At 33.9% G+C, this 15,457-nt stretch overlaps 1 long non-coding RNA gene across 3 annotated transcripts; it reads right to left on the bottom strand.

Moving 5' to 3' along the window:
• Positions 1-409: 409 nt before the first annotated feature.
• LOC128784344 (uncharacterized) lies at positions 410-14,417 on the bottom strand. 3 transcript variants are annotated; one of them, XR_008429444.1, is made up of 5 exons: positions 14,350-14,417; positions 8,866-8,926; positions 2,050-2,144; positions 1,686-1,761; positions 410-494 (listed from the first exon to the last, which is right to left on the bottom strand). It is a non-coding gene; the product is annotated as an uncharacterized LOC128784344 (long non-coding RNA). The 3 variants fall into 3 exon arrangements; XR_008429445.1 differs by lacking the exon at positions 2,050-2,144; XR_008429446.1 differs by lacking the exons at positions 410-494; positions 1,686-1,761; positions 2,050-2,144 and adding an exon at positions 7,132-7,243.
• Between the last annotated feature and the right edge of the window lie 1,040 nt (positions 14,418-15,457).

The raw sequence follows: 15,457 nt of genomic DNA, 5'->3' as shown, positions 1-15,457 counted from the left end.
TAAAAGTGCCTGTCATAGTCTGTATTGTCTGTTACCAAAAAGGAAATCCATCCGTATGCAAGTGTTTATAAAGTTTATAGCTAGATAAATTGAATTCCACACTAAATATCCTTGAAATCTAAACTTTTCAAATTAATGCTTGTTCTCTAGGCTGTCATACCCAGGTTACATGTTAGTCTTACAGATTCTTGATGTCGAACATGCCCAAGGAGAAGCCACATGCCTAAAACCTAGTCCAGCATCTTTGATTATTCAGTCCTCTTTTTTTTTTTTTTATTTTAGCTTGACAGATACATATTGTTTTACTTTTATTCATTATGAATGCTGTTGCAAATAAAATTTTCTCTCATTGACTTCAGACTATAGCACTCTTCCATGTTCCTTCACTGGTATCTATACTGAGTCAAACATAAGTGATGTATTTTATCTTTCAAGACCTTTCACAGACTCCTTCTTTGTTCCGTCATTCAGCACTGAGGGGCTGACTCCTGATTCTGGTAATTAGAGATTTAGCAAGAGGATAAGTGATTCTTTATGATTGCTCCCTTGTCATTCCCTTTCATCATTGCTATTTCACAGAATAATGCATAAAACACTTTAACAATGTTTGTACTGACGCCTCTCTTTTGCTATGATGCTTAGGAAAAAGTAGCAATTAAGCTGATGATGTTTTGAGATCATTCCTGATTTTTTTGTCCAATGTTGTGTCAGAGTATCCTTGCAGTCTCATGTTTCTGTCTGTGTCTAGTTGCTCTATCTCATATCATATTTAGGGGAAGAGCTATCTAACACTACCTGTCTAAAAGTTGGGTGAACACCTATTCCAAACAACTCATCTTTGGTCCCTCTCTAGTTGAACTAGAGAGGTATGTAAACATGTGGGGTTGCATCACATTCCAGAATTCACAGAGGGAGCTTAGCTTGGCATACACAGCAAAGCTTAACATAAAAGTCTAGCTTTAGACAGCTAAAGCTAACTGAGGTAATCATACTCTTGAATTTTAAGTTGGCTGAGATATAGACAAATTTTCTCCTGCCTTCATTCAGGTTTAAATACAGTGGGATCTAATTTCATAATTGGATGTGGACTAATTACCAAAATTAAACAGTTACTAACATAAAATTGAAAAAAATAGTCACTAGAGTAAAATTAAAACCAAAACTAAAGAAAATGAAAAAAAAAAAAGCTGCAGGGAATAATCTGCCTTTAGGAACAAGAGTTGTAGATCCCTACAGTTCAACCTTCCCTGTAGTTTACTTTTTATGGGCATTAATATTTTAATACTACTGATCATTTTAATTGAAATCACAAAAAATCTCCCCCTGCCCCACAGTACTATAGTAATAGATATAATATTAAGGGACACATTTTGATCAGTGAGTAATTAGTAACAATGTTTCATCAGAAAAGTTATACCTTTAAATGTACAGTCACTATTATTGTATTACAGTTTAAAACATAATGACTGACTGCAGCTATTTTTGAGTTGAATATTTTAAGTGGGCAAGTAGTGAGAGAGAAAAAACACCTAATGTAACTGATTACAGATGATGCAATCTAATGTAATTGAACAGTTGACACATGCCATTACACATTCATAACATTTTTAGACTAAGCCTAATCACCTTCTTTGTTATTGCAAAATTTAAGCCCAATTCCAGTATTTTTAAATAAAAACTTTTACCTCCATCTGTCAAAGAAGAGCAGCAATACACATACTGGCATTCACGACTGTCTTCATGTTTTTTATATAATTACATCTGTCATTAAAAATAAAAATCCCCCAATATTTCTAGCAATTCAATTTTAAAACTGCTTTAAAGAGCTATGAATTTAATATTCTAATATTTGCACATTTTGTACCACTTGACTTCGTATTCTAAACAGCACACAAATAGTCAATTCAAACAAAATATTTTTATTTAAAGCAAGAAATATATATTTAAATTTAATAAACTATGGCTAGAAAACCTCTTCAATTACTGGTTAAGACAAAAGTTTCTAATTTTTTCTGAATATATATTCTGTAAGCAGAGAGCTGTTGATACCTTCCTTATGCTGGTTTTGCATTTTTTCTTGATGAAGTTTCCCCATCTTTCAGGGTACGCTGTCACCTAGAGTGACTTCTAAGTACTCTGGACCACTGAAACAATGAACATGGAGTGGATCATAGTATAAAGTCTTCAGGTGGGTGAAGGATCAAACTACAGTGATGCCACCTCTGCTTAGCCAGAATATGAGCAGTGGGAAAATGTGCTGCATAAAAGCTTAAATGCAAGATAAAAGCTTAAATGCAAGATGCAATTACCACTTTCAATCTCCTATTACTTCTCCCTACCCTAGCAAGCTCTTGTTTTGCAGAAATAGAATAATTATGAATTCTATTACCACACTTGCTTTGAAAATTATATTTTCTTGTTTAAAAAAATAATTTCCTTTAGTTTATATAAAATCAAATGTATCTGTTTTCAATCAGCAACTCTTTACAAGGACAAACATTGATGCAGGGCTAGGTTAGATGTTTCACTCATTGAAAACAGAAAAGCTTGTTTATCTCCTTGAACTGCATAGTCTACTCAACTAATTTGAAGGCCATGGTACTCAATATCTTCTGACATTTTTCCCTTATCTTTTTCACTTTTTTAAAATTATTCTAGTAGATTCCGCTGATAGAAATAGCTAACAGAGTTTCTTACTGTTCAAAGATATATATTTTGTATTATGAACTATTTTAGCCACTATAACTCTCAATAATTAACTAATATATTTTGCCAGGCTTGGATGTTGTAGCTATTTCTCTACCTCTCTTTTTTTATATTTTTTTCTTTAAACCTAGGGTGTTGAAACTTCCTATTTCTTTTCTTGACTTTTGTATTTATATTTTTTATATTTCACATCAGATTTCTAGTTTATTCTAAAGTGAGAAGTGACTCAATTTCTAGGATCACCTGTAAAGTTTATTTTTCATGTCCACTATTTTTAAAAGCCTGCTTGTGCTGAAGGTGCCCTTGCTTTCTTCCCCTGGTAGAATTTGATTAATCTTAACACATATTTGAGTTTGATTCCCACATGAAAACTCTATGTGGTTCTTGGTGTGCACTAAATTTAAGGTAAATAGTAATTTAAAATCTTCACAATTAATTACCTGTAAATGCTGAAAGCTAGTTGCACTATGAAAGGTGATCCCATTTGACATTAAACCTACTTTGACTGAAAATTAGATTTTCTGATTTCTAGTGTAGCTCTCCATTCCCAAGATCATGTACAGAATAATGATGCTAATAAGAGACTATGAGAATGCATGTTAATTATTGGTCTGGTTTAGTGCATATTTTCATTTATGTTACAAGGTAATAATCTTCATCAACTGATTTCTCTAAAGTGTCACAGCAGCAAAGAGAGTCTGAAAGAAAATTCTTGAAGTCACAGTGTCTGAATGAACTGGGGTAAATGAAACACAATATAGCAAGAAGCACAGCAACTTTTGTGGTTCAGATATGAGATTGATAAAGCTTATCTTCCTTGGCACAGTAGTGGTGTGGTACAAGATAAGAGCTTGGAAAGCTGGGACAGGTATAATTTTGAACAGTATTGGAGGTTTGAAGCAGCCAATGAAGAGGAAGACACTCATCTCATATACAAGTGAGATGAAAGTAATTAACAGAGATATTCTTTGAAGCTACGCTTTGAATTTATTATAGGGTTTGACAGACATGTCTCTGAAGTCTATAGCAGATATTATGGGCGACATAGCAGAAAAGAAAGGAACTGGAGACAAAAAAAAAATTCGCTAAAGATATTATGGCAAAAGAGCTTCTAGTGCTCAGATTGGTTACTAATTTTCTAGAGAAGGAATAATGGTTTTTCTTTTTCTACTTCTGAAATTAGGATGCTTGCTCATTTCATAGGAGACACAAGAGTTCCAACCTACTCAATCCTGCTTAAAATTAAATTAAAAAAAAAAAAAAAAAGAAACAACAAACCAAACTAAAAATAGAATGTAAAGACAATAAAGGTAAAAACCTAAAGGTAATTAAAGGTTAAAAAAAGTTCAGGCCATAGTGCTAAAGGGTTTTCTGGAGTTTAGCTGAAGAAACTTGAGGTTTGACAGATCCTTCAGGATCTTTTATTCAAATACCATTAACCAAATTACTGAGCATTTTATAGTCAGTTAGTACTCCTCTTCTTTTTTTTTTCTTTGTGAAGGAGAAAAAGAAGAGGTCAAACAACTTATGTTCGACATTACTATCAGGAAGACTAAGGGACTGCATATTCTGTTTAAAGGGATTTTATGTTGTCAAAGAAAAACTGTTTATGGAAAGAGAATATGACTTTCCCTTACCTTACATCCCCTAGCAGAGGGCTGGTGCCATGTGGTTAAGACCAACAATGTGTCTGGAAGAAGTGCCCATGGGAGCACAAGCAGTGCATGTGAAGTAGGAGGCGTAATTGTCCAGTGAACTTTGTCTTTAATAATATGTCAGAGGGTATTTCCTACTTGCTCAGTAAAACATGTTAGTTATGTTTTACACAAGGAAGCAACAGTCACCATTTTAAGAGAATGCCTGTGCACTTTTTAAAAGTTAATTCTATCATATTAACACCTTTTCATGCCTTAAAATGTAAGTATACATCAGTATAAGTGAATTGCTCAACTGTATCTTTAATATGTTTCTAAGTAGTCTATTAAAAAAACATTCTTAATTTCAAATAAAAGACATGAAAATGGATGGGGTTTTTTTCTTATTTTTTTAGTACTTAACAAGGAGACAAAGTGCATTTGTTTAAGGAAAACAAATCAAAGCACTTTGGATTGACATGGTTGCCACTGTAACAGGATGATTCTATTATTTAAATACTCAGAGGTTGCTTTTTAAATCATTCTTGATTAACAGAGCATTTATTTTCTGTTTCCTTTGAACTAGGAGTTTTTCTCCTTCCTTGCAGTTAACATACATATCTCAAACACCAGCTTGTCAACTGATGACTTTGAAGCTTCAGTAGCTCTGCATATTAAACTTCACTGGCAGAAAAATAGCTGTGATGTCAAAAAAGGAACTTGGAGGTTATAGACTCTCAAGAAAGATTAGGACAAAGCTTTCCAATGACAAAGAATTAAAAGAACATGACAAGGCAAAATCAAAAGTCTTCAGTAAGCATTGTTTTGGCTTTGATTTTCCTCTGTGATGCATGAGAACTAAGTATGTCACCTGTACAGAATGGTACAGAAACAGCTGGATATAAGCCAGACTGGCTTTTAAGAGATTAATGTCCAAAACACATAAATTTAACTTGTTTTTGACAGTATCATTTCCTTTTCTTAAGAAGGTTAATATATTATTCCTCTCATTTTGAAAGTTATTACAAAAAATGTTAGTGTATTTTCAATTTGTTCAATTTCCCCAGAATGGATGGTGACTCGGACTGTACCATTCAAAGTGGAAAGCTCTGATTAACCTCAGGAATGCTGTTAATGAAGTATACAGTGACTGGGAGCAAGAGAAAAATAGAAGAACAAGCTTTGCTAATTTTTTTCCGGCTTAGTTGAACTAACCCTGTGTTTTAGGTGTACTAACTTGCTTCACTCACAACACATCAGAAATTGCCTGGGGAAGTGGATCTGAAAAGAAATGTTTGCAGCATAGTGTCATGAAGACTAATACCAATTACTGGCTACCTCTCTCTCTGAAGGCTCAGCCTAATGTCACTATTTAACCCTAAACCTGCATTTAGATTCAGATGAAAACTTCTTATCCTTTTTTTCTTTTTTCTGGCCTTTCTCTCTTCCCATTTTTGCAGTCCTACATAGTGCACCAGTTGCAGCACTAATTTAAATAATTTTCCACCTTTTCATAAGACTTCTCCAAGATATCAGGAAAATTAAAGCTGTCAAAACTGGACACAATTAAAATTTGCAAAATTAATGGGCTGCAAAACAGTAGAGAGTTTGCAGTAGACAGTCCAAATGATTAGGTCAACAGGAGATATTATTAAAAATATCATGGTGAATGGTGAGAGCTAAACACTGCCATGCTGAAAAGTATATTTATTCAGAAATTAAGTGCTACCACAGTAGAGTTTAGTACATGAAATACTCATACTGCTGCATTTTAAGACATCTTATTACTATCAGTATTGCAATGGAAAGATCCACTACTTGCATATGGTGACATGAAAAGGTGTTAAATGCTGATAATAGAAACATGGACTATGGCTGGCTACCAAACCTACCAACAGATATTCTCACACACCATAAAGTAAAAATTATATCAGTCATTTATCTAAAATTTCATTAAAGGAAATAGCATGACACCATTAGAAAAGTGTTAGAGAGCTCTGTTTCCTGATAGATGTTCAACTATCTTGCAATATGAGGAAAAACAAAGTTACCACTGAAGAAAAGCAATGTAAGAACATCAGCGTTGGTCCCCCAAAACAGGTAGGTATGGTAGCCAGCATGATGCTACTACAGCAGTACTTTTGATGCACTTGTTAAACCAGAAAAAGTAATTGATCTTAAGCAGGAATCTGCCATATGCCTCTTCTGCATAAAGGCTTGACCTCTGAGGTCTGTTAGCTATCACTTACTAGTACATTTAAAATGTAAATTTAAAAATTTTATCCTATTTTATCTTCTTTTTTACTAGACATATGAGCAACTATCAGAGAAAAACTATCTTCAAATTGCCTGTTATAAATTTTAAATTAGTTTACTCGGATTTTTTCATCCCATTTCTTTGAATATTCTTTTTTCAAGTTCTAGAGAAAATAAGTTTACCATCTGGACTGTCTGCAGAAATAGGAAGTTTCTAAATATTAGCAAAAGCAAGATTTAATGTACTAAGTGACAAAGACTAGTACATGAAAAGTTCTTATAAGACTCATGTTTAGCAAGAAAACAAGTTGTTCTGGCCTGTCTGATTATTTTTTAAACCAAATAAACTAATCTACCTCAGCAATCGCAAACTGACTCCTTGCTAAGGTTTTCTCAAACAATATCCACAACAAAGAAAATAATTGCTGATGGGAACAGAAGCAGTGTAACTTGCTTCATATTTAGAACCTTACAGCAAGTGTTTTCAAAGGCTCACAGAAATACTAATCTTAGATGTTCTTCTCACTCTCTTTTCTGTTTCTCTGTTTCCTCATCTCACAAAGATGAAATATGACACTGATACATTTAACAGACATTACTGTGAAAAAGCCAGGATCTGCATCATAGTAAGGGACGAACAGAATGCACTGTAAACATAAAGTACAAAATATTTGAGCCAGTTCAGAGTCATATTTGAAATTTGATAAGAACCAGTGGTACAAATTTCTAGCTCTGAGATTATTAGTAATCAATTTATTTGTTTATTTCTTGCTTTAGATTTCTCAAAACCCAAGGGCCTGGTCTTTTCAATTTTAAATGGAAATTACGTACTTGTTTACTTTGCTTCAGATGTGGTAAACACTGAAATTCCCAAATTCTATGTCTTGAAAGTCTCTGACTTTTACAACAGCTTTTCCCTACCATGTGAGAGTTTTGACATGTCCCAATTAAAGTCACCTGCTCAGTTAAATTGCAAGTGGATTTTATTTGTTCATTTTAGATTTTTAAAATAAAATGTTTTGGCTAATAAGGATTTAATGTTTTCTTTCTTATCACTAAAGCCTGTAGTTTTGCATTACATGAAACTGAATAGATATGTGAAATGAGAACATAAATGAGGATTATTTTATCCTTAAAAAACCCCAAATATCTGTTATTGCTTCTCTCTTATTAAAAAAATTTCCCTTTATAGTCTACTCTGATCTGCACTTTTCCCTCCAAACCCTTAAACTACCACATCACCACCTCTGATTAGATACAAAGTAATGAGCTATATTATGTTCAGCAAAATGTTTCCTTTTTTGAGCTCTTATAATTGTGCCAACTGTATAATCTTTAAGATAGGAATGAAATACTCTTTAAAAAACAACTCAAAAACAAAGTAAATATTTCTTGGGTCAGAAAAGTCTTGCTAAACATACTAAAATAAGAAAAATTAATTATTTGATAAATTTAATTGATAATAAAGAAAACAAATACTGCTCTACTTACAGAACTAATCTTCAATATTTACAAATATAAAAGAGAAAATTTAACTACATATGTGACAAATTAGCTTGTGACTATGAGTAATTTATCCTTCTCTACTGGAGACTCATTTTTGTCAGGGTATTCCCATTAGGGCTATACTGTAAAGCAACACATTTGCCTTAAATAAAAGAGTCACTTTCCAGTCAGACATCAACTATTTAGAACTACTGCAGATATATATTTGGAAATGGTTTTAGACATATTCTATCACTGTATAATAAAGTTCAGGCTGCCTTTAATATATATTATAAATATTTATATATGCATATATATTGTCTGTGTATAAATACATGCATCTCTATCTCTCTATATTGATATAACCCTTATACTGTCCTTGGAGAACTACTGGTTGGTGAAGAACTCTAAAACTGACAGGATGTCAGATATGTTTAAGGGTTTTCTGAGCTCCCTGCATCTGAAATGGTCACTGTTCAGTACAGAGCCTGGGTACACTTAAAATTTGATCAATAAGTTTGAGGGCTATCCCTCACAGACCTAAGAGTCCTGGCTGGATTAAACTTTCCTCAGGATTTAAAGCCAGAGTACATGGAAGTCCTGGCATAGCTTACTATTCCAAAGCTGTGACTGTTGGATCTCCTGCACCACCCACCCTGGAACAGTTGACTCTCTGGTCTGCACCAAAGTTGTGAGTTTATCCTAATGCTTTCCTGATAGGATATCTGTCTCTGGAGTAAATAACTGAGAATTCCTGAGGTTTTCAGTGTTCTCAAGATCTTACCTCCATATTGCATTGGCTAGAAGTCCTGGCTGTCTTGGTCTTACAGGGCTGCATTATTGCACTGAAAAAAAAAATCAAAGCACTAAAAGATTGTACGAGTGGAACTACTTTATTAAAATATACATAAATCCCCTTGTTTTTAATAAACTGATATATCATAATTGCTTCACCAGAAATTTGCTAACCACTTTTACTCTGAATTTTTCAACTAATGCAATCCAAATTAAAGTAAACTGTGTTTTTGAGAAACTGTTCATTCTTCCTGTCAAAAAGATAAATAACAAATACATGTATAAAGTACTACAAGTTAATATGGAAATTTGCCTTTACAACAATGAAAAAACCTGTTTTAATCAGGACAAATTCCTCTATTTTTATATGAAAAATACCATAAAATTGCATACTTACTATGAAACATTTACATTAATATTAATGTTACATAAGACTAGAAAATGTAAGTAGAAATAGATTACAATAAAACAGCGAGCAACCAAGATATTTCTCTGGTACCATACATAAGTAAAATCAACAATATACTGCAAAACCTTTTAATTTTGTCTAAATACCATTTTTAGTGACAAATTTATAAAAGCTTGTCAAACTTCCTAAATTTATGAAAAGTTAACATTTAGGTTTGCCGGAAAACCTAGTACCTTAGCATTTCTGGGTTTACACTGTTTAATGAGAAAGGTACGGTACAGTTTGTAAATTTTGCTGACTTGACTTGGTGCAGTGTCCCTTCTACCTTTTCAACCTGTTTCCACCTTGGTACTGAAACAAGAGTAGGGCTCATAGGAGGACCACTCTTCACTAGTCTAACTAAATAACTTACTTCATAGAATCATAGAATAATTTAGGTTGGAAAAGACCTTTGAGATAATTGAATCCAGCCATTGACCTAACACTGATAATTCCATCACTAAGCTATGTCTCTGTGTGCCACGTCTACATGTCTTTGAAATACTTCCAGGGGCAGGGATTCGGCCACTTCCCTGAAAAAACTGTTCCAACACTCAACAGACTTTTCTGTTAAGAAATTTGACTTAATGTACAATCTAAACCTCCCCTGCCAAAACTTGAGACAATTTCTTCTTGTCCCATTACTTGTCACTTGGGAGAAAAGACTGACCCCACTTTGTTACATACTCCAAGTTGGTTATGAAGAACAATAAGGTCTCTCTTCCCAAGCTTTCTTTTAACTGAAACAATCCCAGTTCCCTGAGTAGCTTCTCATAAGATTCTGTACTCTAGACCTTTCACCATCTCTTTAGCCCTTCGTGTTGTTAATGTTTAGGAAATTTACTGAATTTTGAACAGAGAATATTATTAACTGTAATGTTTTAAACTATGACTTCAATGATCAAAATTAAAAGCATTTCTATATAAGAGATACTAAAAGGCTGTACAAGACATTGTTCACAGTAATTACTAATAATGTCTGAAATTTTAGTGGGGTTTTTTTTTAAAGATTCTTCATATTATGAAAGAGAACATTATAATACTATAAAACTCTTAATAATAAATTAAAATAAAATAACTACAGACAGTCAATACAAACCATCTGCATCAAACAACAAGCAATGTTAATGGTCACATTTTAAAATAACACATGAAACTAAAAAATTTCAGCATTCCTTGAACAATCTTTTGGGGATACACAATAATTGTCACATGATTTATATTAGAAGGCAATGAAATGTTATTTGACAATTTTGCTGAGATAGCACTTTCAGGAAGTTAGTATTCTAGTGTCATTGAGGATAGGCATAACACTAACTTTAATAAAGAGATCATAGTGTCTTTGTGAGAAGAAGTAGGCATATTCATATTGAGCAGAATTATATGACAGAATTTGCATCCATTAGAAATAGTCAAATTGGGTAGTAGCTGAAATCCTGATGCTGGACATACAGAACTCAAGGCATCTTGCATGAATTCCCCCTGGGCAAGCTAGACATGGACCCAATTTTGAAATGTGTAGAAAGTACTCCTATGTTTTGTGTATCTTCATTTGCAGCTTTGGCAATAATTCATGTTGCTGTCAGCTTCTTAGGGAAACACATTTCCTCTTTCCAGAGCCCCATTGATCACTGAATGCGCATCTGAATCAGAGTAGACATTACTGATAGTAGTAAATCTGGCTTAAGAATAACAGGAAAAAACTAAATCTTTCTATTTTATATTGAGATCTAATTAGAAATTCCTTTCTCCTTTCCTTTCATCTGTTCACTGATGTGACAAGAAACAAAAATGGTATTTTAGCTCATAATATACTTCTGATTTAAATAGTAGCATTATAAGAAATGTATAAGTTTTCATCTTGTATGCATCCTTGTGCATATATTTGCAAGCATTTCATTTGCTTTTTGACCTCTACTGCAGGACTTTTTATTGATCTATCAATGCTGGTGTCTGTTTTTTTTCATTTGTGTTGCAGTTCCTTTAGAACTCAGACATACACAAGTAGGTCATATTATTCCCTCCAACATTCACCACTTTGCTTTCAATGAAAGTTATTTCATCCAGAATTAGGCTGCTCACCAAAGTCCTTTTGAAGTTCTTCACTATATCCTTGAGACCTGATTAACCCAAATATGCTTAGTTGTTTTTATTGGTAATTAAACCACCTCCTTCCTCACCTTTGCCAAGTTACTAAGAAGGATATTCAATGATGCAAACATTCGATGTGGTAATTTTGCATTTCTACTTTCATATACTTGAAAATAATAATTGTATTCACTTTGCTTGCTTTCTTCTGCAGGACAAGGGATGTCTATTCTGGATATATTTCAATTATATCAGAATTTGATCTTTTCTCTCCCACATCATAACAGCTGAAAAATATAATACATTGCAGCCTTAACAAAAATAAACAAAGACATAAACAGAAAGATAGCTCATGATTGATAAAAAGTTTTACTTTTTTTTCTATTTTATAAGAAGAATGAAAAAAAAATGCAGAGATGATCATAAGACCACCCTGATAACAGAAAAAAAAAAAAAAAAAAAAAAGAAATCTTTAAAGTGACATAAAAAAAAAAAAAAATTGAGAAAAAGAAATTACCTGGATAAACAGGGATGATACAAGAGAGAGGTGCATTTTTGTATTAGGAATGATAATTATGATAATTCATTATCGTGAAATAACAAGTTGGTTGGAGACCAGGTCTACAATGGTGCTCTTTATTACTCAGTTGCCCTTTATCATATCTAATATCCTTACATCACCAAAAGTAATTTTTTTTTAAACTACCTTTTCTTGGTGGTGAAATCATTCACCTCATGTCTCAATAAGCAAACATCGGTACTGAAGAAGATGATAAGTAAGCAATATTTAGACTAATAATAAGAGAAGTAAAGAAATTATCGGATAGTTAATTAGCTAGTTGTGGAATAATCACTACAACCAATGGACTAAGTAGAGTACTCAATAAAAAAATTGTAAACATAAAATATAACTGCCTTAATTTTTTTGTCAGATCTGTTGTATTCATTAATTTCATTTCAAAGTCACTTATTGCTTGCTTCATGCAATCCTTAAAAATGTCAGCCCCAATATTGCTGACAAATAGATGATTTTTACATCAATAAAAGATAATGAAGTTTCTTTTTTATTTTTAGCACTACATTTTGAATGGCCTTAATGAGAAGAGTTTTTAAAAAAAAATTGAGGAGCAAAGCTATATTAGAAATATCCTTTTTAAGATACATGAATGTATTATCTAAGTATAATATTAATGCAGTAAAGATGTTAGGTCTGATGTCATATGAATCTTGACTGAAGAAAATTTTTCAGTGAAATCTTTATATCTTTAAAATATGCATATGGGTAATTTGAAATTACACACACACACACACACACACATATATATATATATATATATATATATATATATATATATATATATTTATAAAAGCAGAAACTTGTATGTCCATGGATTCAACATGAATTCAACCTTAGATACTTGTAGGCTTCTATCTGTGACTTTGGGGTTAAATAGTTTTAAAATAGACTATAAAGCTTGTAAGTCACCTTCCAGTTTATTTTTGGCTTTTGGCACATTCTTGCTGTTGTATTCTTTTTTCCACTACCTTTTTCTGACAAACTATAGGTCATGTTAGACAATCTTTTGACCTATAACTTATGGCAGTGTCTACTGGGTGATAATAACAATAATTAGGCTTTTGCAATGTGAACAGAGATGTCCAGCATAAATAGGGTCAAAATGAACATCAAAATACGTGCACAACATAAGAAACATAATCTGTAGAGCAAATCTTAAATAAATCACTATTAACAAATACTTTTCTAGAGGTGTTTTTGTGTTTTGCTTGTTCAATTCTTTGGTGTGGATTTTTCCTTAATGAGGTTTTTTGTTTGGTTTAGAATTTTTTGTTTGTTTTTTGGGATTTTGTTGTTGTTTTGATTTTGTTTTTCTTGTAGGATTCACTTGACTTTAGTTAATAAATACTGATATCTGAGAAGTGTCTACAACATCAGGATTATAAATTATGTTCACAGTCAGTCAGTCAAATGCAGATGTCTAAATCATAGATTCCTACATTAGGACAGATGTAGCCCACGTGTTTATTCTTCAGTTTGATTAACTCACTATGTGCAAATTCAGAGATCATGTCTCTTGACCTCATCTTACAAATTTTTGCATTCAACCCTCTTTTCACTTCAGCTTGGACATGATAATTCTACTGCATCCTGATTGAATACTCATTTAGAGTCATACAAATGATTATTTTAGCAAGCTTTGGAACTACATGGTTTAACATGAAGTGTTTACTTTCTGTCAGAGAAGACCATAGTATTCTTACCTATAGTTTCTACTAAACTGAGCTGATTGAAAACTTCACTTTTTTTTGCTTGAAAATTCTGGCTTGTTAACCTGTGAAATTTTCACTTGGAAACAATTTAGTTTGATGACCTTTAACTGTATTTCTGTTAAATTTTCATGTGAATCCATAGATTTCTTATCTCTATCATAGATATAGTATATCTCTATATGTCTATTTATTTAGGTCAGCTGATTCCTGTCATAAAACCCTCCCTGAATTGCAATACATATACATTTTATTATAGAACAGTTAATGTCTTTACTGGTAGCATCAGCTTTTTTTTTTTTTTTTTTTCCTCTAATATTCAATGCATTTGTGCATGAAATTTCAAATATCTAATTTCTAAGACTAAAAGCTGCTTTTGGTTGCCTGATTTCTGATAGTCAGCCCTGCCTAGTTTTAAACCTTCAATAGGGATATTTTGTGGTTTAGGAAAGGCAACTCTTTACTTTATTTGTCCCACTGACATGCTCCAAACAATTCTGCTGCTAGATCACCCTCCTCTTCCCTGTCTTCCTGCTCCATTTGTGACAAAAGGGAAAGATCACAGGCTGAGTTAAGAAGAATTTACTGGAAAAAGCAACGAGATAAGAAAATGAACAGTACAAAAGAGTAATTCACATGCAAAATGCTTACCAAGCCTGACTGGACCCAACCCAGCCACACCATCCTGCTGTTCCCTCAGGCTTGGGACTGGTGCCATGCTCCCTGATGGGAGGGAACCCTGCGGTGGTTACCTGCTACGACCTCAAGCAGACAAAAATCTCCAGCTAGCGCAGCCTTTATGAGGCCATAGCTGCCATGTGGGTGGGCACACCAGGGTTATGGCGTCTGCCTCCCTGCTGGTGTGGAGTGCCCTGGCGTGGGTAACACAGCTTCGGTAGCTTCACACGGAGAGGAAATGAAGAGACGAGAGAAGGACACTTGGCTTGAGAGCCTGAGAACTTTTATTCCTCCATGCGTGGTCGGAGCGAATCGCCCTCAGCGCAATGCAAGGCAAAATGTCCACGGACAAAGAACTTGCAACAGATTAAGTAGGGGGTAGGTGGACAGGGTTGGAAACCCCCCTCGCCCAATAGGGACAAACAACAGGGGAGTGACATAGAACATAACAACCTATGGTAAGATGACAGAGGTGGGTACAGCATTCTGGGACAAATAGAAGTGCAAAGGTGGGGTGATTGATGCAGAACTTTCATGAAGAAGCAGGGAGTGGTTACAAGACTGACACCCAACAAGGAGTGACAACCCCTGACTGACAGAACCTTGTAAGGAGAAAACTGTGTAAGGTGAGCAGATTGACATGTCTAAGTGACAAGAGCTCCTGTGGTAAACAACTTGGAGCAAACCACTGTGAGGGAGAAATAGGGGTACAGAGAACAAACCTAACTAACACTAATAAAATCCCTGACTAAATCAACCCAACCTACAACAGAACCCCTTTTTCTTGGAAGACAGCCCCTTTTCCTCTCATCCAATGTGAAGTGGCATAAAAAAACTTTCAAGTCCTAGTCATGTGCCCTCTTGGCTACTGCAGAAATTTACACTGTCCCAGCCAGAAGCAGAACAGTAAATTACATTGATTATGGTCTACCTGATTTAATGCACTATTATTTACCAGAGTTTCCAATTGCAGCGTGGGTTTTTGCACTCCCCAGCTGCACGCGGCTCTTGGGAGCCCAGCTGTGGTGTAGCTTCCACGTGCTGCCGGGGTTTTCTACTGCGGGTTCCCGGACATGGCTCC

The sequence above is a fragment of the Vidua chalybeata genome, chromosome 2, assembly GCF_026979565.1.
Source record: "Vidua chalybeata isolate OUT-0048 chromosome 2, bVidCha1 merged haplotype, whole genome shotgun sequence".
Taxonomy (NCBI): Eukaryota; Metazoa; Chordata; class Aves; order Passeriformes; family Viduidae; genus Vidua; species Vidua chalybeata.
The sequence above is the reverse complement of the archived record's forward strand: the minus strand, read 5'-3'. Positions and strand labels throughout refer to the sequence as shown.